Genomic DNA, 27,005 nt, shown 5'->3' on the forward strand with positions numbered 1-27,005 from the left:
ATAATCATATAAACTAATACAAATCTTGAAACTTTGACAATTATCCTTTGAAGACTCTTGGAATTCATAACCTAAAGAGTTAATAAATGAGACATTTCACATCCATAACTTATGGAAGTTTCAAAACTCTTAAGATCATAACTTTAAAAAAAACTTTTGAGTTCCAAAATTTTATGACAAAATTTGTAACTCCTTAAAACCATTTAGATCAAACTTTTAAAACAAATAAAATAATCATATCATTCTATCTTTTAATAAATTGACCTAATTCAACTCTTGTAGTAAAGTGACTCAAATTTTATAAATAATTAGTTTTTCATAAAATCAAGTAATTATCATAAAATTAGACAAACTTCATGTTTTTTTTTTTCTTTTTTTTTCCTTCAACTTGAAAAAAAAAATACATTTGCATCAAATATAATAGAAAACAACCCATGGCTCTGATACCACTGTTGGGTTTTAGTATACTACAACATCCTATGGTGCACATACAACCCTAAATACCTTGGATCTATGTTTTCTCTATTATACATGCAAATGGTTTCCAAGGCATTAAACCTATAACTAGCATGCATTTGACATAAACCATATAATATATTAGTTAGGGAAACATACCTTTATGTGGCTTGAAGTCTTGATGTATTTGGCCTTAAGAGCTTAGCACCAATAGTATGAAATGCCTCAAATGGAATCACAACACACCTAAGACAAAGGTGGCTCTTGAGAGAGAATTCCATGCACCAAAACACCTCCATATTTCTCTAAGAAAAGAAGTGGTGATTTTGGCTATGGAGTAACCTATTTATATGTAGGATTCCAAGGGTCATGGGTATAACCCATAATCCATACCCATGGGTTTTATGATCCATGGTTCATGTGGCCCAACTCTTTATGTATCCATACATAAACTTGGTCCAACATGGATCATAAGCCCAACACATATAAATATAACTAATTATCATAATTAGTCCCCATAGATTTAATTAGTCTCTTTTGATCACTAAATTAATTCCAAATTAATTCTTGATCGATACTAATTAAAACATATGATTTCATATTAATATATTATAACTTATAATATATTAATAAACCATAAATAACCTTCTCTCAAAAGTCCATCCTAACAAATTGTCCTGATGATATGCAACCCAAATGGACCATGCTACTCTCGGGTCAAGTACATACCAATAATAGTTATGGGCTTAGACATCTAATGCAACAGAAGGCACCAAGGCCGACCCATTTTATGATATGTGGTACATTAGCTGAAGTTATATTATGAGACATGATAGTGGTTATGTGCTAGGATGTATGCTAGTTGTATATGTGGTATGCTTGTATGGAAGACCATGGGAGAGCCCATGGCACCTGGATGTAAGACCATGTGGAGAGCCCATGACTTTCCTACTAAAGACCATGGGAGAGCCCATAGCAACATGATGTAAGACCATGTGGAGAGCCCATGGCACTTAGGTGTAATATCATGTGGGGAGCCCATGGCATCCTGGAGTAAGACCCTGGGGACGAGCCCACAACATCCCTATATGTTATATGCATGGCTTATGTAGTATATGTAGCTTTTTTTTGCTAATATGATATATGTTTACGTGGATTGTGTGTGGGGTATGCTCTAGGGAACTCACTAAGCATTAGCTTACAGTTTGTTGATTTGTTTCGGATACTTTGGAGCCTAAGGGCAAGGGCAAGGCTTGATGGCGCGACGTGCACTCTCCGACATTTGTTTTGATAGGACACTCTGATGTTTTGAATGAAATGATAATGTTATGAATTTTGAAAACAGTGGTTAATGCTATTTCACATTTTATGGGAATGTTTGGCTAATTAAAAATGAAAAAATTTATTTGAAAATTTGGGTTGTTACAACTTGTGCTTGTCTGGATAACTTGAAATTCATATATGCACAAAACCTTATTCGCTCAGATGCAAAGGATTGGTGGAACTTTATCACCAAGAACTATTCGCCTGCAGAAAAGAACGCAGTAACCTGGGAGTAGTTTGTGGAACGATTTAGAGAATAATATGTTCCAGCAAAAGAAAAGGGAGCGATTGGCTCATGAATATTTGTCGCTTAAGCAAACAACATAATCAGTAACCGCGATCACCAGGAAGTTCACAAAGAAGGCTTTGTTTTGCCCGGAGTGTACATCTTCAGAACAAGTGCAAATATCTCGGTATTTACGTATGCTCAAGACTGAGATCCGAGAATTTGTATCCAACAATAAATACAAAATGTTAGCAGAGATGCAGGAGCGTGCAAGGGGGGAGAGAAATGAGTTGGAGACTCAGACAAAAGAAAAGAGACATACTCCAACTCCGTCTCAACCAGCAGCCAAGAGGTTCAAAATTGTTGATACAAGGAATGGAGGAAAATGAGGTTCTAGATGTAGCAAGTGTGGGAAAGCGCACGAAGATGCATGTCGTGTGTTGATATGCTACAAGTGTGGAAAAGAAGTACATTACAGTCGAGACTGCAAGCAGGGAACGCTAGGAATACGTATTTGTTACCACTACAACCAGGAAGGTCATATCAAGTCCCAATGTCCTCTTCTAAATGCAACAAACGTCCTCTTCTGAATGCAACAGGTGCAATACAGGCTCCATCACCTACAACTTTGAGGATCACAGATGTACACCAAAGCAGAAATGATGCTTTAAGGGCCAAGGGTCGAGCTTTTCAGCTCACGATAGAAGAAGCCATGACAGCGCCTGACGTCGTAATCGTTATGCTCTTCTTGTGTTATAAAGTCACAATCGTTCAAATAAGTACTTATATATTGATATATGGGATTAGGTACATTTTTAGTCAACTCTATTCCTAATTTAGTACTATTTGACTCGGGGGCAACTGCAAGTCATTCTTTCGTATCACTTAAGTTTAGTAAAAACCTCAGTGTTGCCATAAGAGATTTGGATCACCCCCTGAAAGTCGAGATAGTTAACGATCGAACAATTAACGACTCAAAGGTTTATCGTAGTTGTACCCTAAAGATTTATGATGATATTTTCCCGATAAACCTTATCCCTATTCCTATGAGAGAGGTGAATATTATAGTAGGTATGGATTGGTTAGAACAATTTGAAGCCTCGATCGATTGTAGACGGAAGGTAGTACGAGTTCAAACTCCAAGTGGGGGAGAACTGACCATCCGAGGCGAGGGTTCCAGAAGTACTTCAATGTTTTGTTCCGCCACAAGGGCCAGAAAATACCTACAACATGGTTGTGAAGGATTTTTGGCATATGTGATTGATACCCGGAAGAAGAAGAAGGAGGCCATTGCAGATATACGTATAGTTCGTGAATTCCCTGATGTTTTTCCAGAAGACTTACCCGGTGTACCTCCAAAAAGACAAGTAGATTTTAGAATTGATCTAACTCCTGGTGCTTCTCCGATAGCCAAGGCGCCATATCGGCTAGCACCACCAGAAATGCAGGAATTGTCAACTCAACTTCATGAATTAATGGACAAAGGGTTCATTCGATCAAGCAGTTCCCCTTGGGGAGTACCGCTTCTGTTTGTCAAGAAGAAAGATGGGTCGCATAGAATGTGCATTGACTACAGGGAACTTAACAAGCTCACAGTAAAGAATCGTTATCTACTGCCTAGGATTGACTACTTGTTTGATCAACTTCAAGGAGCATCATGGTTTTCCAAGATTGGTCGATGTTCAGGATACCACCGGATGCAAGTAAGGGAGGAAGACATACCAAAGACCGCTTTCAGAACCCGGTATGGTCATTATGAGTTTGTAGTGATGCCTTTTGGAATCACTAATGCACCAACTGTGTTTATGGATCTAATGAACTGTGTGTGCAGACCTATGCTCGATTGATCAGTAATCGTGTTTATCGACGATATCTTAATATTTTCCAAAACCCAAGAGCAACATAAGGAGCATCTAAGGGAGATACTCGAATTTCTAAGAAGAGAGAAGCTTTACGCTAAGTTTTCAAAGTGCGAGTTTTGGTTACGAGAGGTCCAATTCCTTGGGCATCTTGTCAATAAGAATGGAATTTTGGTCAACCCAGCTCAGATCGAGACTGTAATGACATGACAGATTCCAACCACTCCCTCTGAGATTTGAAGTTTCTTGGGTTTGGCTGGATATTATAGAAGATTCATCCAAGACTTCTCCAAGGTTGCAGTACCAATGACTCGTTTTACAAAGAAGGGTGTTGTTTTTAGTTGGGGTCCGGAGCAACAGTCAGCATTCGAGGCACTAAGAAAGAAGTTATGTGAAACACCAATATTAAACCTTACTGATGGTGTTAATGATATGATGGTTTATAGTGATTCATCAATCATAGGTTTTGGAGCCGTTCTCATGCAACGAGGTCGAGTATTTGCTTATGCCTCAAGACAGTTGAAGCATCATGAGGCTAATTATCCAACACATGATCTAGAGTTGGGACCAGTGGTCTTTGCCCTTATGATTTGGAGACATCACTGTTGGGTTTTATGTACTCTAACATTTCTATGGTGCACATACAACACTAATGCTTTGTATCTAAGTTTTCTCTAATTATACATGCAATAAACATTTTCCAAAGCATGAAGCCTAAACTAGCATGCAAGATGATATTTGAATCAAAAAACTAGTTAGATTATTACCTTGTGTAGTAGCTTGAATAACTTGGCCTCAAGAAAGCTTAGCACCCCAAGTGTGATGCCTCAAATGGAATCACAAAACACCAAGAACAATTAGGATGAATATGGAGACTCTAAAATCGGTTCTTACTCTTCAAAATACAAGTGGTTGTAAGTGTGTCACCGATTTTAGGCTTATATATATATATATATATATATATATGTGTGTGTGTGTGTGTGTGTGTAGAATATCAAGGGTCATGTGTAACTATATATATATATATATATATGTGTGTGTGTGTGTATGTGTGTGTAGAATATCAATGGTCATGTGTAACCCTAATCCATACCCATAAGCTTATGATCCAACCATTTGATTTGGATAACCACTTCATGGACTAACCCATAAACCCATCATAAATCAATCATGGATCATTAGCCCAATCCATATGTATCAATTTAATTAGTCTATTTTGATCACTAAATTAATTTTTGATCAATACTAATTAAATAATATGATTCCTCAATTAATATATTATACTTATAATATTTAATAAATCATAATTAACCTCTTTACTCAAATATCTTCCTAACATATTGCTTTGATGAATGCAACCCAAATGGATCATGCTACTATCGGGTCAAGTACATAATTATAGTTATGGGCTTAGACACCTTTTCCAACAGTCTCCTACTTGGATAAGTCTAATAACTGTAATTGCCAATGTAACTTAAAATCCGATTAGCAATCGTAGCTCTCAAAAAGCCGCAGTCGAACTCTGACGCGTCCATTAGATAAGTGATAATATAATCCTCTGTTCTACAAGATATCGTGTGGACAAAGACATGGAATTAAAGTCATACTCATTGTCCAACATTTTGTTTCCCGATTTCTGATTTGTTCGACATAGAACTTAATTGAACACATCAATAGAGTTCTGACCGGGCCCGACACATAAGTCAAAACAAAATCATCGAGGGGCCCAAGATATCGCTTTTAATCCTCTTAGGATAAAATGAATAGATAAACTTCAACTTATATGCTTGTGCTAACTATTCACTGAATCATACATAATAGCACGTTTTATAACATCGAGTTACTGATGCGTTTTCACACTATTAATGTACAAATAAAAAATAATCGCCAACTCATATATCTTGGTTTGAAGTTTATACAATATTATCGTCTCACAATCACTCGTGATAAATTCCATGAAGTGATATGTGAGTGTGGGTTTAGTCCAATACTCAAATCTTATTTCAAGAGCACTCATGAATGTTTGTAGCAATCTTTTGCTATGTCTAACACCTTAGACAATCATACAAAAACCCATTCATGACAGTCTTATTTCATAACCTACTTCCAAAGTATGATCGACTGTGGATAGTTTGAATAATCTTATTATTCTGGAAGTCAAAACATGCAAAATGAAACGATCGTAAATAATTGACACAAGACAGTAACTTTACTTATAAATAAAAACACCTTTTATATAATCATCAAATGTCAATTACATTTTAACTATTACAAGTTTCTAAATGTCTATCTAATCACTAAAACTAATATCGTCCTTCAGCCCGATACTACTAGCATGCTGCAAGTGCTTAACCCTACTCAGTCCCTTCGTAAGGGGATCTGATGGATTTTCTTCTGACGATACCCTCTTAACCATGAGGAGTCCCTCTTCTACTTGATGTCTTATGAAGTGATATTTTTCTGTTGATGTGTGTTGATCTGCTATGATTTCTTGGTTCCTTGGATAAGGCAACCACACTGTCGTTATCATAGAAAATCTCCATGGGCTCCTTTATAGCTGGTACAACTCCAAGGTCTCCGATGAAGTTCTTCAGCCATATCGTCTCCTTCGACGCTTCACTAGCTGCTATATACTTTGATTCACACGTTGAATCAGCCATAGTCTCCTGTTTGGATCTTTTCTAAGTTATTGCTCCTCCATTTAGGGTAAATATCCAGCCCGACTGAAAGCAGAAATTATCTCTGTCGGTCTGAAAGCTGGCATCACTATACCCTACCACTCTTAAGTCATCACTCCCACCAAGGGTAAGGATCTAATCCTTAGTCCTTCGCAGGTACTTAAGAATGTTCTTTACCACAATCCAGTGAGCTTTACCAGGATTCCCTTGATATCTGCTAACCATGCTCAATGCAAAGGCTACATTAGGGCGAGTACAGGTCATAACATACATGATCGAACCAACTGCGGAAGCATATGGTATTCGACTCATTTCTACTATTTCAGCATCGGTACTCAGATTTTGAGTCTTACTCAGTCTGGCATTGCTTTGGATAGGTAATTCTCCTCTCTTGGAATCCTGCATGTTGAAACGTTTCAACACCTTGTCCAAGTAGGTACTTTCACTAAGTCCTATTAGTCTTTTACTCATGTCTCTCAATATCCTTATCCCTAGAATATAAGCAGCTTCTCCGAGGTCTTTCATAGCGAAACACTTCCCAAGCAAGGACTTAACCTCCTGCAAGTTTGGGATGTTTCCTATGAGCAGTATGTCATCCACACACAACACGAGAAAGCTAACTATACTCCCACTAGCCATGACATATACACATGACTCATCCTCGCTTCTTGAGAAACCAAACTCTTTGACTTTCTCATCGAAACAAAGATTCCATCTGCAAGATGCTTGTTTCAATCCATAAATGGATTTCTCAATCTTACACATTCTATTAGGGTACTTTGCATCAACAAAACCCTCTGGCTGATTCATGTAAACATCCTCAGCCAACTTCCCATTAAGGAAAGCGGTTTTGACATCCATTTGCCATATTTCATAATCATGAAATGCATCTATGGCTAGCATAACCCTTATAGATTTAATCTTCGCTACTGGTGAGAAGGTCTCGTCATAGTCAATTCCAGGAGTTTGAGTAAAGCCCTTCGCAACCAATCGCGCCTTATAAGTGTGTACTTTCCCATCCATGTCGGTCTTCTTCTTGAAGATCCATTTACACGCGACTATCTTACGGCCTGGTAGATTGTCAATCAATTTCCAAACTTGATTGTCATATATGGACTGAATCTCGCTGTCCATCGCCTTTTTCCATTTAGCAGACTCGGGGCCTGCCATGACTTCCTTGTAGTTGTTAGGTTCATACAAATTTACCAGTGTACTATCACTGATAAATGTATCACCTTCAGAAGTAATATGGAAACCATAAAACTCAGGTGCCTGTCTAACTCTACCGGAACGCCTCAGAGGTAAGGACTGGTCAGTTGGTTCAATAGGAGTTTCCTCCTCGGGTTGAACGCTAGTGTTTGAGGTTCCTTCATCACTTAACTCTTGAAGCTCTTCAAGGTCAATTTGCCTCCCACTGTCCTTCTGGCATATGAGTTCCCTTTCGCGGAAAACTCCCCTCCTCGCAAAGAAGACAATTCCACATTCCTTAAAATAGTCGTGGAACTCGATACTAAGATACTCTCCTCCACGATCGGATCGAAACATCTTTATCTTCCTGCCCAATTGATTCTCCACTTCTTGCTTAAACTCTTTGAACTTTTCAAAGGTTTATGACTTATGCTTGATTAAGTAGACATAGCCATATCTGCTGTAATCATCAGTAAAAGTCACATAGAAGCGGTTAGCATCCCTTGTGACGGTTCTAAAGGGTCCACACACATCGGTGTGTATGAGGTCCAACAAACCTTCAACCCTTGCACAAGAACCAGTGAATGATGAGTTAGTCATCTTTCCAAGTAAACAAGATTCAAAAGTGTCATCCGACTTTAAGTCAAATGATTCCAACACTCCATCCTTTTGGAGTTGGGCTATGCGCTTCTTGTTGACATGTCCAATACGACAATGCCATAAGCATGCTTTATCCAAATCATTGGATGAATCAATATGCAACACATTATTTCCTAAGTTATCTACAACTATCACAGTTTCATATATGCCATTGCAAGGTAATGCTTCAAAATAAAATACACCATTAAAATAAGCATTTATTGAACCAATTTCATTATTAAAAGAAAGGTAAAACCTTGTTCATACAAACTGCAAAAAGAAATAATATTTCTCGCCATATCAGACGAGTAGCAACAATTATTCAAATCTAATTTTAACCCACTACTAAGCAATAAAGAATAAACTCCAATCTTGGTGACAGACGACTTTTTCCTATTCCCCATGATTAAGTTCATCTTCTCGTGCTCCACATCCCTACTTATTTTTAGACCCTGCAAATCAGAACAAATGTGAAAACCACATCCTGTATCAAGGACCCAAGAATTAGCATGTGATGAGTTATTAGATAAAATAGTATAAATACCTGCAAAAGAGGGTTTGATCTTCCCATCCTTTATGTCATGCAAGTATTTGGGGCAACTTCGTCTCCAGTGCCATTTTTCATGGCAATGAAAGCACCCGGCTTCCTTTGGATTGGAAGAGGGTGTGACATAACTAACTTTGGTTCCACTAGAAGAGGATCCAGCATGGGACTTTCCATTATGAATCTTGGAAGGAGTCTTCCTCTTCTTTCCATTTCCATGTCCAATTGCCAGGACAAGGATTGTTGTAGTAGGAGTAGGTACAATAGATTTGCCTTTCAAACTGTTTTCAGCAGTTCTCAAGAGAACTTGAAGCTTGCTTAGAGTGACCTCCTCCTTGTTTATATGATAAGTCATACGAAACTGATCATAACAAGGAGGTAAAGAGTGTAGAATAATATCTATAGCCAACTCTTCATTGAAGTTGACATTCAACTTCAGCAAGCGGTCCACAAACCTTTGCATCTTATGCAAGTGGGCCGTGATGGACTCTCCATCCTTCATTTTGGTCGTGATCATGGAGATAATGATCTCATACCTCTCATGCCGAGCACTTTGATGGTACCTTTCCATCAAATCATGGTGCATTTCATAAGGCCAAAAGTCCTCATTGGACTTCTGAAGCCCAACAGTTATGGTATCGATCATTATACACGACACTTTGGTCGCGTCCCTCTCATGAGTTTTGTACTGAGCAATCTGTTCGGGAGTAGCAGTTGATTCATCAATATCCTTAAGCTCTTTATCAAGGACACATTCTTTGTCGTCATAATGAATAGCCATGCGGATGTTTCGAATCCAATCATTGAAATTCGATCCAACGAAGATGACCCTCCCACATAAGTTCATGAGGGAGAAAGAGCCGGAAGGGATTGGGTTGGAAGCATTGTTTGAAGTAGACATCCGAAAAGAAAGACAAAGTTTAGATTAGATAAGGATCCTTAATATAACACCCAAAATAGAATATTAAGGCTAGGACCCAACGCAATATTCTACAATTCCGAAGAGGGTTGCCGTAATCCAATTGTAAAATATTTGAAGGTAGGTAAATGACTATTTACCAATTTCCACCATGAAAAACGAAATTGAAGATTAGGTTTTAAATGAATTGAAATTCCTAGATTCTTTTGAGATTCATTGAACTCTTCAATGACATGTTTAAATCTCGTTTATGCCCTTCAAGTTTGTGACTGGGATACCGAGGATCACAAACAAGGTGTGAATAACCATGCAAATTAGCTTGGTACTCTCGATGTTACAAATCACCTAATCAATGTGCCGGTTAACCACACATGCTCCATTGATCCATGATTAACACCAAGCTACCCTTTGCCACACATTGTCAGTCCCAAATTAGTGTGCCGGTTAACCACACACACTCCACTAACGACTTAATAAGGTGCAAAGTGCAATTTCATGGAATAGCACCATTTTCACATTTTTCCTAAAGTAACTAAGATTGAGAATTTATAAAAGTTTAGTTACAGGTGAAACCTTCTTATTCCCCATGATCAAGTTTATCTTCCCGTGCTCAACATCCTTACTTCTTTTTAGGCCCTGCACATCAGAACAAATGTGAAATCAACAACCTGTATCAAGGACCCAACAACAAGAATGTGATGAGTTATTAGATAGAATAGTATAAATACCTGCATGGGTGGCCTTAACCTTTCCATCTTTGACATCCTGCAAGTATTTGGGGCAGCTTCGCTTCCAGTGCCCTTTCTCATGACAATAGAAACGCTCTGCTTCCTTAGGAATGGTAGAGGGAGCAGCAGAACCAGCCTTGGTCCCACTTGAAGAGGATTCATCAAGAGACTTTCCCTTGCGGCTCTTAGAGGGAGCCTTCCTCTTCTTCCCCTTCCCTTGTCGAATTGCCAGAACAGGGGCGGTGGTTGGAGTAGTAACAACTGATTTACCTTTGAGACTACTTTCAACAGTCCTCAAAAGCCCTTGAAGTTTGCTAAGTGTGACCTCCTCCTTGTTCATATGATAGGTCATGCGGAACTGATCATAACATGGAGGTAAGGAGTGCAGAATGATATCTATAGCCAGCTTCTCATTGAAGTTCACATTCAATTTTAGCAAAAGGTCCACTAACCTTTGCATTTTCTACAAGTGGAAGAGATGATTTCATACCATCCTTCATCTTAGTTGTTATCATGGAAGAGATGATTTCATATCTCTCTTGACGAGCACTCTGATGGTATCTTTCCATCAGGTCTTGGTGCATCTCAAAAGGGTAGAAGTCCTCATAGGATTTTTGGAGTTCAACTGTCATGGTGGCCAACATGATACAAGACACCTTGGTGGTATCCTTCTCATGAGTCCTAAACTCAGTGATATCCTCAGGAGTAACAGACGACTCATCGATTTCCTTAAGCTCCTTATCGAGGACATATTCCTTGTCCTCATAGCGAGTGACCATCCTGACGTTCCTAATCCAGTCATTAAAGTTAGTGCCATCAAAGATGACTCTCCCACACAAGTTCATTAGAGAGAAGGAGCTAGTAGGGTTTGAGCTAGAAGCAGTGTTGGAAGACATCTGAAAAGAAAGAAAGACAAAGTTTAGATTAGATAAGAGTCCTTAATATAACACCCAAATGAAATATTAAGGCTAGGACCCAACATAATATTTTACAATTTGGAAGAGGGATGTCGTAATCCAAATGCAAAATATCTGAAGGTAGGTAAATGACGATTTACCAATTTCCACAATGAAAAACGAAATTGTTTATTAAGTTTTAATTGGATTGAAACTCCTAGATTCTTTTGAGATTCATTGAACTTTTCAATGACATGTTTAAATCTCGATTATGCCCTTCAAGTTTGTGACTGGGATACCGAGGATCACAAACAAGGTGTGAATAACCATGCAAATGTGCTTGGTACACTCGATGTCATTTATCACCTAATTAATGTGCCGGTTAACCACACACGCTCCATCGATCTATGACAAACATCAAGCTACCCTTTGCCACCCTTACTAGTCCAAGTTAATGTGCCGGTTAACTATACACAATCCATTAACGACTTGGCAAGGTGCAAAGTGCAATTTCATGAATTAGCATCAATTTCACATATTCCTAAAGTAACTAAGATTGGGAATTTAATAATGATGGGTTTCAAGCAATACATCAATCCTATGGTGTACATGCAAACCCTAATAGCTTTGTATCTAGTTTGTCTAATGAACATGCAATTGATAATCCAAAGCCATAAACCCTATATCTAATAAACTATAACTGAAATTAGGGTTTAGATCTTACCTTTGATTGTGATATTGCAATAACAATTAATCCTTGGCTTCAGAAAGCTTAGTGCCTCAAGTGTTTCACCTCTAATGGGGTCACAAACACCACTAAGCAACTTGGATGAAGATGGAGGAGAGAGGAGGCACCGAAAACGGCTGGAAACCCTAAAGGATTAGTTGTCCACGTTTTTGGGGCTTAGGGGCTCCTTAAATAGGTAGGTTATTAGGGTTATCTATCAAGGAAACCCTAATTTGACTGCTTAAGCTCTAAGCAGCCCATGGACCCCTTCTGGAACATGCCTTGGACGATTTCTAATGGGCTTCCCCATAGAATTCGTCCAACCTATTATTCCAAGGTGATCCATAGCCCAATTATGTAATTATCTTATAATTACACAATAAGTTCCTTAAGTTTAATTAATCTCTTTTAGCCACAAAATTAATTCTTAATTAATTCTTGACTAATATCAATTAAACATTATGATTTCTCCTTTAATATATTATTCTTATAATATATTAATAAATCATAATTAAACCTTTCTCTCCTTAATTCATCCTACATATTGCTATGGTGAAGGCAACCCAGAAGGACCATGCTCATAATCGGGTCAAGTACATACCAAAATAGTTATGGACTTAGACACTAATCCAACAGTCTCCCACTTGGATAAGTCTAATAACTATTTTGCATTACTTCAGAACCTAATCAGCAATCGTAGCTTTCAAAAGCCGCTGTCAACTCTGATCTTATCAGATACGCGTTTCCTTTAGATAAGGGATCATATATTCCTCCATTCTCAAGATATCGTATAGACACAAGACATGAATTTCGATCATTCTCTCTATATTGTTTCCCGACTTCTGATTTATGACGACTGACAACAGACTACAATTGAACACATCAACTTAGTCCCGGCTTGGCCAAGCGCTTAGGGTGTCATCACTAAATCATTGAGGGGCCCACATATATCGCTTTTATCCCACTTTGGGTAAAAGGAATGGATAAACTTCGACTCAAATGCTCGTTTGCATTTACTGATCGAATCACACACAACAATAAATTTTATAACACCAAGTTACTGGTGCGTTTTCTTATTATCAATGCGCAACCGACCAACAAATAACAACTCACACGTCTCGGTTTCAAGAATATACAATGTTATTGTCTCACAATTACTCATGATAAAAACCATGAAATGATTCAAGTGAGCGTGGGTTTGATCCAATACTCTAATCTTACTAAAGCACTCATGAACTCTGCAGCAAACTTGTGTTATGTCCAAACACTTAGACAATCTACAGACAGATTCATGACAGTCTTCCTTCATACCTACTTCCAACGTATGACCGACTTTGGAGGTTCGAATAACCCAATTATTCTGGAAGTCAAAACATGCAAAATGAAACACAACGATAATACTTAATCCTATATGGCCCCAAAACTTTTGAGCGTAAATAAAACACTTTTATTTAAACACCATATTGATTACTCATTATTCATTGCTTACTGTTTCAGAAAATCAACTTATTACTTGAATTACAACAATAATTGTCCCATGCTCCAAGCATGCACACTTTGTTTCCTATGGTCCATGCTTTGTGAAATAGATCAATTGAAAATTTTTCCAATGATGCTCATTTCACAATTCCTAATCCTCATCGTTAGTGTAAGAACACAAGGTTCTTGCCACTACTAGAATACGTTAGATTCTAACATTTTATGCAACGATCCTTTCGCAAAGTCATAGCACAAAAGTCACCAGGACTTTGCTAATGAAATTACAAGGTCTCTATCAGAAATTGTTACAAACAATTCTATAGATGTGATGTCTCTCACTCAAAGTACATTCCTTTGAACATCCTTTTGCATAAAGTTTTCTAATCTAGACATAAATTCTCAATTTCCAACTACCAATATGGAAACATTTCCATATTTGCCATATGACAACTCATTCTTAATAGAATCTTATCTATTCATAATAATGTCAATATAGTCCATCCAGTACTATACTTCCAACTACTCACAAGCGACAAAACCTCAGTGAACCTTAGATCGTCCTTTGATAGTTGTTTAATTATTTTAGTCAAAACCGATTCTAGTCTCTTTTTCCCTCTTAATGCCCTAGGCATTTGGAAAATTTTAGAATGGTCAAATATTATAGCATATGCAATCGATCCTATACCCGAAATGTATTGGACACGATGCATAATGTCTCACATAAAGACGTGATACTTTATCATCCTTCTGCCATAATATTTTATGTGCCATGTTCCCATAATTCGAACTATGAAGAGGGATGCCGTAATCATAATCGAATTTTGAGAATGCACTATGTATCCTTGACTAAATTTATTAACATTTGTCGATCTAAGCTTTAGAATTTGAAACGAAGTATAATATTCTCTCCCTTAATTATAGCAAAACAACTTTTCAACCCTTGCAACTTTGCAAAGTGAATCTTTGTTTTCTATAATTAATATTGCTAACTTGCAATACTTACCATAATAATCGTGCTCCCACTTACATGAAGATTATTTTCTTACCAGCATAACTCTTATGCTCCCATTAGCTTTGACATGTATTCAGAAAACAATTGAACTTCCAGAAAACAATGCTTATTGAATTCCTTAAGTTCATATTTCTAATACCTAATGCTTTGATAAGCCTTTATCTAAGCTTTTTAAGCTCATACACCTTTGCCTTAGATAGCTCACATGTGTGTCTAAACAATTCAGAATTTATGTTACTAAGTCCCAAATGTTCAGACCAATTGCCAAATCTCACAATTCGAACTATGAAAAGGGATGCCGTAATCATAATCGAATTTGAGAATACAATTTTCACAATTGCTATCTTCTTAAAATCTCTCTCAGTGAAAGCATTTCCTCACAATCATTTTCATGAAGGAGGGAAACCTTATGACACTTAGATTTTATTATGTATGTGTTCCTATCCATGTGAATTTGTCAAAACGAAGGTTTGCGACAAATCCAAAAACATATGGACCGAACTTGTTTAATCTTGATTTCTTGCCTCATGGTAACACGAGTGCCCACCATGTCTTCCAAGCAACTCACCCCTACATATCAATATACTTTCCATTGATCAAGATGCTTTGTCTTTATGCATTCAAATGAGAACTCATAGAACTCACATACATATTTAGCTTAATTGGAATGACACAGAAACCTCAAGTCGTGCGCTAGTGATGATTAACTAGGTTTACTCTTGATTTGTTCTTGAAACTTTTCAAGACCATTAAGACTCCCACTGACTCCTTGACATATAAGATTCTCTTGTCAAGAAACATTTCTTGACAAACAAATATTCAAGAGTTAGTGCAGCCTCTTGTCAAGTTTAACACTTCACACAACTGGTCCTGGTTGGTCTTTGTCTTATCCAAGACATCACAACTTACCAATTTCAAATGTGCAAGAATAAGAAAACTTTTCCAAATTCCACATTTGACGAGTGTTATAAACCTACTTAAGACTTGCCACTCATGTCAGAATCTTGACTCTAAGACTTGATATTGGAACGAAGTATGATTGACTTCTTGATTTAACCATTTCTATAATTCTCGATTCCTCTTCTTAGACATGCAATTGCACTAAGACTCACTTAGAGGATCAATTGAGACATGGTTCTTAATCATTAAGACCTATCATAAAACACAATAAAAGGTGCTCTCCCTTCTTCTTAGAATAGAGAAACTTTATTTTTCTGCCTACTTGAATCTTCTTATTCGTTCTGCTATTGATTTAAACTCTTTCGATCAACTCAGAATTATACTTAATCTTATAAGTATAACCATATTTACCAAACTTTAGTAAATCATGACGAATATCTTTATCACTCTTGTGGTGGACTTGATCAACGCACAATCTAGTGTACTCGATCTCCTAGTTCTTCTTTTGACACTTTGCCAAAGAATTAGTCTAATTTCCAAATATGAAGTTTCTCATTCATCACGCAACCAAGTTGTATGATTCCAAGTTTCTGTCCAATTGAAACTTGGGCGATGAGAATCTTCCTTTATTTGGCAAATTCTCGACATTTCCACAAATAACATAATTAAGAATCAAATCCATTATTGCTAATAGTAGAAATATTCAAACATCAATTTTTCATACATGCCACTGCAAGGATAAATAAATAAGACAAAATCAAAATTTATATTATTGCGGAAAAATTGTCCTTACAATGCAATTCAACTGAAAAACTATGCTATCACATATTTCTTATCAATCTATCCTAACTCTAGAGTAGCAGCTCAAAAATCTGATCTTCGAATCCATGCGATCGAAATCCATTTCTTCATGATCAGATTCAGCAAGCTTCTTCCTTAAGCTTCCTCTCTTTTCTTCGATCCTGCAAAACATCAAAATGTAATCTTATCACATCATGTATCAAGGATCAAAAATAGGAACTTACAGAGTTAGTTAATGGATTTTACCTGAAGTAGAGCCATACGTCTTGACTCTCCCATCTCTCAGATCTCTCAGGTAAATAGGGCAGCTTCGTCTCCAATGCCCCTTCTCTTGGCAATAGAAGCAAATGGAATCCTTTGGCACAGCACATGGGACAATCTCATGCTTAGTCCTTTCTGGAATTCCAATGTTGCCAGTGTCCATTGAAGTTTGGGAGTTTGATTCACCAGACAAATTTGCTTGACCAGCACACCAAATCATTGCTGATTCAGCAGCTATAAACAAATAGGTGAGATCAATGAGGGTCACGTCGTGTTCCATCATATAGTACTCTCTTACGAACTCACTATATGATTTAGGAAGTGACTGAAGAACCCAGTCAACAGCCAACTCACCTGAAATCTCGACACCCAACATCCTTAACCTGTCAATGTGTGACTTTATCTCCAAGACGTGTGCACACACATGTTTCCCATCTTCGTGTTTACTTGCCAATAGGGCTTGAGTGAGCTTGAACTTTTCAAGCCTTTGAACTTGTGGGTTAGGGAGAATAATTGGAGGAGGTGGAGGAAGTGAAGCATGACTCTCATTTCCTTGATCATATCGTGGAACGTCATCTTCATTTGGAAAGCTTGTTCCAAGGGACTTGGGAAGACCATTATAAGATTTAGACATCTACAAAACGGGAGAAAATTCAAGTTAGTTGATAAGAATCCTTGATGTAACACCCAAATGGAACATCAAGGCTAGGATCCAACACAACATTCTACAACCTAGAAGAGGGATGTCGTAATCTAGTTGCATAATATTTGAAGGTAGGTAAATGACGATTTACCAATTCCCACCATGAAAAACAAAAATCAAGTTTATGTTTTAAATGAATTGAAACTCCTAGATCTTTTGAGATTCATTGAACTTTTCAATGGCATGTTTAATCTCGATTATGCCCTTCTATTTGTGACTGGGATGCCGAGGATCACAAACAAGGTGTGAATAACCATATGAATCTACGTGATGCACTCAATGATACTATCACCTAATCAATGTGCCGGTTAACCACACACGCTCCATTGATCTATGATAAACATCGAGCCACCCTTCACAACCAATGTCAACCCCAAATTAGTGTGCCGGTTAACCACGCACGCTCCACTAACGTTTGGCAAGGGTGTGAAGTGTAATTCCATGGATTAGCATACAATTTCACATTTTGCCTAAAGTAACTATGATTTGGGAATTTATAAAAGCATTTAGTTACTTTGTACTTCATTATACTTATAATGGAAGGTTTCGTCCTATCCTACCCGTTCGGCTAACGACCCTCCACTAGTCAAGAGTGCGGTGGGTAAGAGGGGATACCCATTCAATCGCCATTTTATAGGCAATTTCCTTAAACACCCCTTATAGACCAGCTTCGTGAATGAGGCCTACTAACGGTAAGACTACTCTTTACTTATACATATATAATATTAGACTTTTAATGTCATATATACATAGTATAGGGTGTATTTTACACTTTTAAAATACTAGGTGGTCTAATTTAATAAATTATACTTTTAATTTAATTAAATGTAAACCAAAACTTTATGGATTTATTAACTCTCTTTTAATTATACACTTTAATTAATTAACAAAACCATAAGGGTGTAATTTAAACTTTTCAAAATGCGAGGGTTTTAGAATTTAACATTTCAAAATCAAACTTTTAATCAACTTTTAAATTCCAAAACTTGAGGGCAAGTTTTTGAACCTTTTCAAAACATTTGGGATTAGAATTTAAATATTTCAAAATTAACTTTTAATCAAAAATTTAAATTCCAAAACTTGAGGGAAAGTTTTGAAACTTTTCAAAACATTAGGGATTAGAATTTAAATATTTCAAAATTAACGTTTAATCAAAAATTTAAATTCCAAAACTTGAGGGCAAGTTTTTAAACTTTTCAAAACATTAGGGTTTAACTATTCAAATTTCAAAAACAAAACTTTTAAGTTCAAATTTAAACTATAAAACCTAAAGGGGAAAATTGAAACTTTTTCACAAGATAATTCAAATCTAAATTACAAATAATCAATCTTTATCTAATAAAACAAAAGATTATCTAAACTTTGAAAATTATCTTCTATTTTGGCCAGGCTAATCACCATATATACATAAAATTCGGATTTTATTGATAAAAACTGTTTTGGTAATTATCCCACAGCAAAATAGGCAAGAAAATCGCAAAAACAGGCTGCCAGATCCATGGACTCGCCGAGTCGGCCTGACTCGCCGAGTTCATCCACTGACTCGCCGAGTCAGTGATGCAGAGGGCAAAAAAACTTCGTTTTTCATGCAAAAATCGATCAATCAAGCATCAAATTCACTAACAAACAGCCCTAGGCTCTGATACCACTGATGGGTTTCAAGCAATACATCAATCCTATGGTGTACATGCAAACCCTAATAGCTTTGGATCTAGTTTGTCTAATGAACATGCAAATGATAATCCAAAGCCATAAACCCTAGATCTAATAAACTATAACTGAAATTAGGGTTTAGATCTTACCTTTGATTGTTATATATAGCAATAACAATTAATCCTTGGCTTCAGAAAGCTTAGTGCCTCAAGTGTTGCACCTCTAATGGAGTCACAAACACCACTAAGCAACTTGGATGAAGATGGAGGAGAGAGGAGGCACCGAAAACGGCTGGAAACCCTAAAGGATTAGTTGTCCACGTTTTTGGGGCTTATGGGCTCCTTAAATAGGTAGACTATTAGGGTTATCTATCAAGGAAACCCTAATTTGACTGCTTAAGCTCTAAGCAGCCCATAGACCCCTTCTGGAACATGCCTTGGACGATTTCTAATGGGCTTCCCCATAGAATTCGTCCAACCTATTATTCCAAGGTGATCCATAGCCCAATTATGTAATTATCTTATAATTACACAATAAGTCCCTTAAGTTTAATTAATCTCTTTTAGCCACAAAATTAATTCTTAATTAATTCTTGACTAATATCAATTAAACATTATGATTTCTCCTTTAATATATTATTCTTATAATATATTTATAAATCATAATTAAACCTTTCTCTCCTTAATTCATCCTATATATTGCTATGGTGAAGGCAACCCGAAAGGACCATGCTCATAATCGGGTCAAGTACATACCAAAATAGTTATGGACTTAGACACTAATCCAACAAATAAAACATTTAGTTACTTTATAATTATCATTATACTTTTAATGAGAATTGGTTTCCTATCCTACCCGTTCGGTTAACGACCCTCCACCAGTCAAGGAAGCGGTGGGTGAGAGTGGACACCCATTAAACCAACATTTTATAGGCAGTAACCTTATACCCCCCTTATAGACCGAATTCGTGAATGAGGCCTACTAACGGTAAGAATGACTTGTCTTATATATATATATATATATATATATATATATATATATATATATATATATATATATATTCTATAAATTGTATTTATATTTGTTTTAGGTATAGTCCAATCATTTAAATTTTGTTCTATATTATCAATAGTTTCTTCAATAGAGTTTATATGGTTATCATCATAATCTTGTTCTTTATTCATGATATTTTTACCAATATCATATTTTTTAGATAATATGCGTGAAAATCTACTCATATTTGATTAATTTTAGTTTAAAGATTTTATAAGAAAACTTACTTGTTCTATTTAGGATGAACAGAGAGGGCATCGGCCCAACGATGATTGTGGTCCGGCTCCGCGACTTACCATACTTGCACGTCTTACGCTAATCCAACCAATCACTGGTCTGGTCTCTGTATCATTCTTAACAAAACTCATAATTTTCTTAAAATTCTTCAAACAAAAATTAACCAAATAACAAACAGAAATATCATACATAACTATCAAAAATAGAACCTAGGCTCTGATACCATTAATTGCGGAACAAATTAACAAGTAGTTTCAGATATTTTTTGATGATAAAAATCATACATTAGTTTATAAAACTGTTTTCTTTGCTTATAAACTTATGATTACTGATTAGAACTTGTAAAGCTTTTAATTGATTACAATAATAATGACGATTAGCTTGTATCTTTGAATCAGACATGATGAATAATAAAAGAACAAAAGTTATTTAAATATTTCAAGCATGAATTTGATTAACTTGATTATTATTAAATGCGAGTATTATTTTAACAAAAATTTCAAACTTTGTAGAATTAATAGTTAGAATAACTCGAAATGAGATTGCCATAGAGATAATACAACAATTGAATAAAATTCTTTATATATTACCTTCTTTTAAATTACAATCAGAGCATCCGTCTGGAGCAAGTATGATTTGAAAATCTAAAGATTTTGAACATCTAGAAGTAGATAGGAGAACACTTTTCTTAGACATGAACTAAACATTAGAGAGAAATTTAATGAGAGAAATTTTTAGAGAACCTAGAGATGATTCTAATTAAAACATATCTCCTCAATATATAGGAGTCTTGGAGTCTTGAAATATCTTGAAACGGGAAACCGAAGGATTACCGGATCAATCTTGAGAATTATTGAATCAACTTGCATTTGTCGGAGTGTAGATGTGGCAGACAAAACTGTAAAGCTTTTGACAAATTGGCATCATATTTTGTCATTTTTTGATAATGGAAAATCTTCTTTTGCGATAATGGAGCATCTTCTTTCATCTTTGTAAAAGTTGTTTGTTTTCTTGTAATAATTTAACATCTTATCTCTGCAGAGGATTTGATAATATTTTTGATAATTGATGTACTCACACAGTGTATAAATTTGATAACAGTTGAATAAATACTAACACAATTTGATTATTTTTGATAATTGATGTACTCACACAGTGTATAAATTTGATAACAGTTGAATAAATACTAACACAATTTGATAACACCCCCTTGAATAACAAACACTTTTTGCAAAATACCTAAAAAGGTATTACACCAAGGGTGGAGGGTGAAATACGAAATGAAAGAATACCTTACATTGAAGGTATAACACCAAAATTAAAAATTTAATTAATCTGCAAATGGATCATCAAAAGGATCTTGAGCATCTTGAAAATTATTTTTGACAGATGTGGGAGAATTTTCTGAATTAGTTGGAGAATTGCGAATTTCTTGAAGTAATTGTTGTAGATCTTCAGGGGAAGAATTTGCAGCGGCACGAATTTTGCTAATAAGATTAGCATCTGGAGAAGATAGACTCTTGATAAGATTCGCTTCAATTTCTGGCTTTTGATTACACATTGATTGATAATGATTGAAAACAGCCTGCTCGTTTGCTTGAGAAATTGTGACTTTATCCCACCATTTTAGACGAAATTGTCTATTGAGCCAAGGGGGATTTAAGTCTGTTGCTTCTTGATAAGAGAATGTCCAGGACATGATCCATGGAACTTTGAATAACATGGTGAACTGTAACAAATATTCAAATTCTGGGATTTGTTGAATAAATAGTTCTTTGAATTTAGAAAATCCTTTGAGAATTTCAGTGGGTAAACAAATAGGAACAAGTCCCATATAACGATACCAATTGACAAACCATCTGGGGTATTCACAGTTGAAATTTTTATCAAAGAAAATGAACCATGAATGAGAATAGTTTCGAAGAAAAAATGCTTTAGTCCAAGCTTCTTGGTAATCATAATATGAATATCTTGGATAAGCAGGGAATTGATAAAGGGGTTTTTCGAAGGAAAGATTGGATGACCAATTTTCTGGAGAAATGATTTTAAGAATTCGGGCTTTGCTAAAATCAATAGATCCTTCCTTATTATTAGAACGGTGATCAATCTGAACAGATCCAGATTCTTGTAGAATGGTTTGATAATATTCTCGAGATTTGTAAGAGTTTTCATGAAAGATTTTTCCTCGACCAAAGAGATGTTCAGTAAGAACATGAAAACCTTGATTAAGCTTAAGAATTTGAGAATCTTCAAGTATTTGGAGAAATGATTTTAAGAATCCGGGCTTTGCTAAAATCAATAGATCCTTCCTTATTATTAGAACGGTGATCAATCTGAACAGATCCAGATTCTTGTAGAATGGTTTGATAATATTCTCGAGATTTGTAAGAGTTTTCATGAAAGATTTTTCCTCGACCAAAGAGATGTTCAGTAAGAACATGAAAACCTTGATTAAGCTTAAGAATTTGAGAATCTTCAAGTATTTGGATTTTCAAGAGAATTTGAAAACCTATTCCTTCAATCCAAATCTCTTGAAAATCCAAATACTTGAAGATTCTCAAATTCTTAAGCTTAATCAAGGTTTTCATGTTCTTACTGAACATCTCTTTGGTCGAGGAAAAATCTTTCATGAAAACTCTTACAAATCTCGAGAATATTATCAAACCATTCTACAAGAATCTGGATCTGTTCAGATTGATCACCGTTCTAATAATAAGGAAGGATCTATTGATTTTAGCAAAGCCCGAATTCTTAAAATCATTTCTCCAGAAAATTGGTCATCCAATCTTTCCTTCGAAAAACCCCTTTATCAATTCCCTGCTTATCCAAGATATTCATATTATGATTACCAAGAAGCTTGGACTAAAGCATTTTTTCTTCGAAACTATTCTCATTCATGGTTCATTTTCTTTGATAAAAATTTCAACTGTGAATACCCCAGATGGTTTGTCAATTGGTATCGTTATATGGGACTTGTTCCTATTTGTTTACCCACTGAAATTCTCAAAGGATTTTCTAAATTCAAAGAACTATTTATTCAACAAATCCCAGAATTTGAATATTTGTTACAGTTCACCATGTTATTCAAAGTTCCATGGATCATGTCCTGGACATTCTCTTATCAAGAAGCAACAGACTTAAATCCCCCTTGGCTCAATAGACAATTTCGTCTAAAATGGTGGGATAAAGTCACAATTTCTCAAGCAAACGAGCAGGCTGTTTTCAATCATTATCAATCAATGTGTAATCAAAAGCCAGAAATTGAAGCGAATCTTATCAAGAGTCTATCTTCTCCAGATGCTAATCTTATTAGCAAAATTCGTGCCGCTGCAAATTCTTCCCCTGAAGATCTACAACAATTACTTCAAGAAATTCGCAATTCTCCAACTAATTCAGAAAATTCTCCCACATCTGTCAAAAATAATTTTCAAGATGCTCAAGATCCTTTTGATGATCCATTTGCAGATTAATTAAATTTTTAATTTTGGTGTTATACCTTCAATGTAAGGTATTCTTTCATTTCGTATTTCACCCTCCACCCTTGGTGTAATACCTTTTTAGGTATTTTGCAAAAAGTGTTTGTTATTCAAGGGGGTGTTATCAAATTGTGTTAGTATTTATTCAACTGTTATCAAATTTATACACTGTGTGAGTACATCAATTATCAAAAATAATCAAATTGTGTTAGTATTTATTCAACTGTTATCAAATTTATACACTGTGTGAGTACATCAATTATCAAAAATATTATCAAATCCTCTGCAGAGATAAGATGTTAAATTATTACAAGAAAACAAACAACTTTTACAAAGATGAAAGAAGATGCTCCATTATCGCAAAAGAAGATTTTCCATTATCAAAAAATGACAAAATATGATGCCAATTTGTCAAAAGCTTTACAGTTTTGTCTGCCACATCTACACTCCGACAAATGCAAGTTGATTCAATAATTCTCAAGATTGATCCGGTAATCCTTCGGTTTCCCGTTTCAAGATATTTCAAGACTCCAAGACTCCTATATATTGAGGAGATATGTTTTAATTAGAATCATCTCTAGGTTCTCTAAAAATTTCTCTCATTAAATTTCTCTCTAATGTTTAGTTCATGTCTAAGAAAAGTGTTCTCCTATCTACTTCTAGATGTTCAAAATCTTTAGATTTTCAAATCATACTTGCTCCAGACGGATGCTCTGATTGTAATTTAAAAGAAGGTAATATATAAAGAATTTTATTCAATTGTTGTATTATCTCTATGGCAATCTCATTTCGAGTTATTCTAACTATTAATTCTACAAAGTTTGAAATTTTTGTTAAAATAATACTCGCATTTAATAATAATCAAGTTAATCAAATTCATGCTTGAAATATTTAAATAACTTTTGTTCTTTTATTATTCATCATGTCTGATTCAAAGATACAAGCTAATCGTCATTATTATTGTAATCAATTAAAAGCTTTACAAGTTCTAATCAGTAATCATAAGTTTATAAGCAAAGAAAACAGTTTTATAAACTAATGTATGATTTTTATCATCAAAAAATATCTGAAACTACTTGTTAATTTGTTCCGCAATTAATGGTATCAGAGCCTAGGTTCTATTTTTGATAGTTATGTATGATATTTCTGTTTGTTATTTGGTTAATTTTTGTTTGAAGAATTTTAAGAAAATTATGAGTTTTGTTAAGAATGATACAGAGACCAGACCAGTGATTGGTTGGATTAGCGTAAGACGTGCAAGTATGGTAAGTCGCGGAGCCGGACCACAATCATCGTTGGGCCGATGCCCTCTCTGTTCATCCTAAATAGAACAAGTAAGTTTTCTTATAAAATCTTTAAACTAAAATTAATCAAATATGAGTAGATTTTCACGCATATTATCTAAAAAATATGATATTGGTAAAAATATCATGAATAAAGAACAAGATTATGATGATAACCATATAAACTCTATTGAAGAAACTATTGATAATATAGAACAAAATTTAAATGATTGGACTATACCTAAAACAAATATAAATACAATTTATAGAATAGGGACTTTTGATTATTTTCAAAGTTACTCAATTAAAATGACTGAACAAACCCTATCCATTGGTCAAGACCAACAAAATATAAATTTGTTATCATCAAGATCTATTTTTGAACATAGACAAAAATATAAATTTCTTCATTTAGGTCTTGTTCAAATTGCTATCAAACCTCTTTTTAGAATTGGTGTTGATGCTCCTGTTCTCTTAATATTAAGAGATAAAAGACATACAGATTTTCAAAATTCTATTTTAGCTATGGCAGAAACAAATATCGCAAATGGACCAATTTATTTTAATTGTTATCCAAATTTTTCTGTAGGATTATTTGACAAAAATATTTTAGACACTTTGGTTTTAACTGTTGAAACAAAGAATTTAGAATTTAAAAATAACTCTAAACCTTTAGCAATCATTTATCGTGTTTGTTATAAAACCATGACAACTACTTTAGAACCAAAAACCCGTTTGTCAAGTCCAAGAAATGAAACAATTATTTACGAAGCAAATACTAATCATACAAAAGTTCATATGCCTAAACGACTTAAATGGTCAGAAATTACTCAATCATGTAATTGGAATTTACAAAATGTTATTGAACCAAAATCTTTAGATTCTTCAAAACAAATTTCAAATATAATTGAGCATAATGATGGCTCAGTTGATATAAATTTTTCTTCTATAAATTTTTCATCATCTAGATTTTCTACTAATTCTATTCCTGAAATTGGTACTTCTAAATCTTCGTTTTCAAAATCAAAGTCTTTAAATTTAAAAACTGTTGACTATTCTAGTTCTATTCCTAAACCTCTTTATCAAGAAGATCAAACTAGTGATACAAGTTTACCAAGTCCTACTAAATCTGATTTTATTAATGAACTTCAAAATTATAGACAACAATTATGAGTAATAAAGTTCAAATAAATTGTAATTCTTTAAACAGAAATAGAGTTACTGCTATTAAAAGATTAAGAAATTCAATAAAAATATTTAAAAAACTCTTACAAGAAAAGGTATTAGAATTAAAAAATATAAATTTAATAATTAATGATAAGGAACTATTAGAATTAGAACAAGAAATTCATAACATAAAAGCAGTATTAAAAACCTTTAATATACATCTTGATAATTATTTAACAAATTTATCTAAATATACGTGTTAATGAGTTCTAAAAGACAGATTAGTTGTTGTAATAATAATATTTTTTGGAATAATTTATTAAAGACTAGATGACAAATTATTGCAAGCGTTTCTAAAGAAATAAATAGAATTAAACAACTTAAAGTAGACGAAGAAATTAAATTATCTAATATTGAAAAAGACACATATAATTATAATATTCAAAAGGAAATAATATATTGTTTATCAAAAATGATTAAAAATAAATATATTGTTATTAGTGCTCAACTTAGTATTATTAAAAATATATCTTTCAGAATAAATCAATCAACTTGTTAAAATGAATATTAATATAGATATTTCTAAAATACCTTCATATGTTAATTTTGATTATTTAAAAGAAGAAGAATATTATAAAGATTATAATAATACAAAAAGAATTTGGCATGAAGAAAACTTTTCATACTATATAAGATTGTTACATTTTGGTCTTTGGGAAGATTATGTTTTATCAAATCAAATTCACTCTCCGTTTTTTCAATGGTTCGAATTGATTTATGTTCCTAAACATAATATA

At 34.7% G+C, this 27,005-nt stretch overlaps 1 long non-coding RNA gene across 3 annotated transcripts in view; it reads left to right on the forward strand.

The window, feature by feature from the left end:
• The window catches only part of LOC145159057 (uncharacterized), a 57,575-nt gene that overhangs the window by 14,150 nt on the left and 16,420 nt on the right, over nt 1-27,005 (forward strand). Inside the window, exon 3 of one of the 3 annotated variants that reach the window (XR_013737477.1) lies at nt 21,068-21,174. The exons of 1 other annotated variant lie outside the window; for it this stretch is intronic. This is a non-coding gene — a long non-coding RNA (uncharacterized LOC145159057). Of the gene's footprint in view, nt 1-21,067; nt 21,175-27,005 lie in introns of those variants that run through there. One more of the 3 variants, XR_013737476.1, reaches the window with a different exon arrangement.

Source organism: Lactuca virosa, chromosome 2 (assembly GCF_052849685.1).
Source record: "Lactuca virosa cultivar CGN04683 chromosome 2, Lactuca_virosa_CGN04683_v6, whole genome shotgun sequence".
NCBI classification, from domain to species: Eukaryota; Viridiplantae; Streptophyta; class Magnoliopsida; order Asterales; family Asteraceae; genus Lactuca; species Lactuca virosa.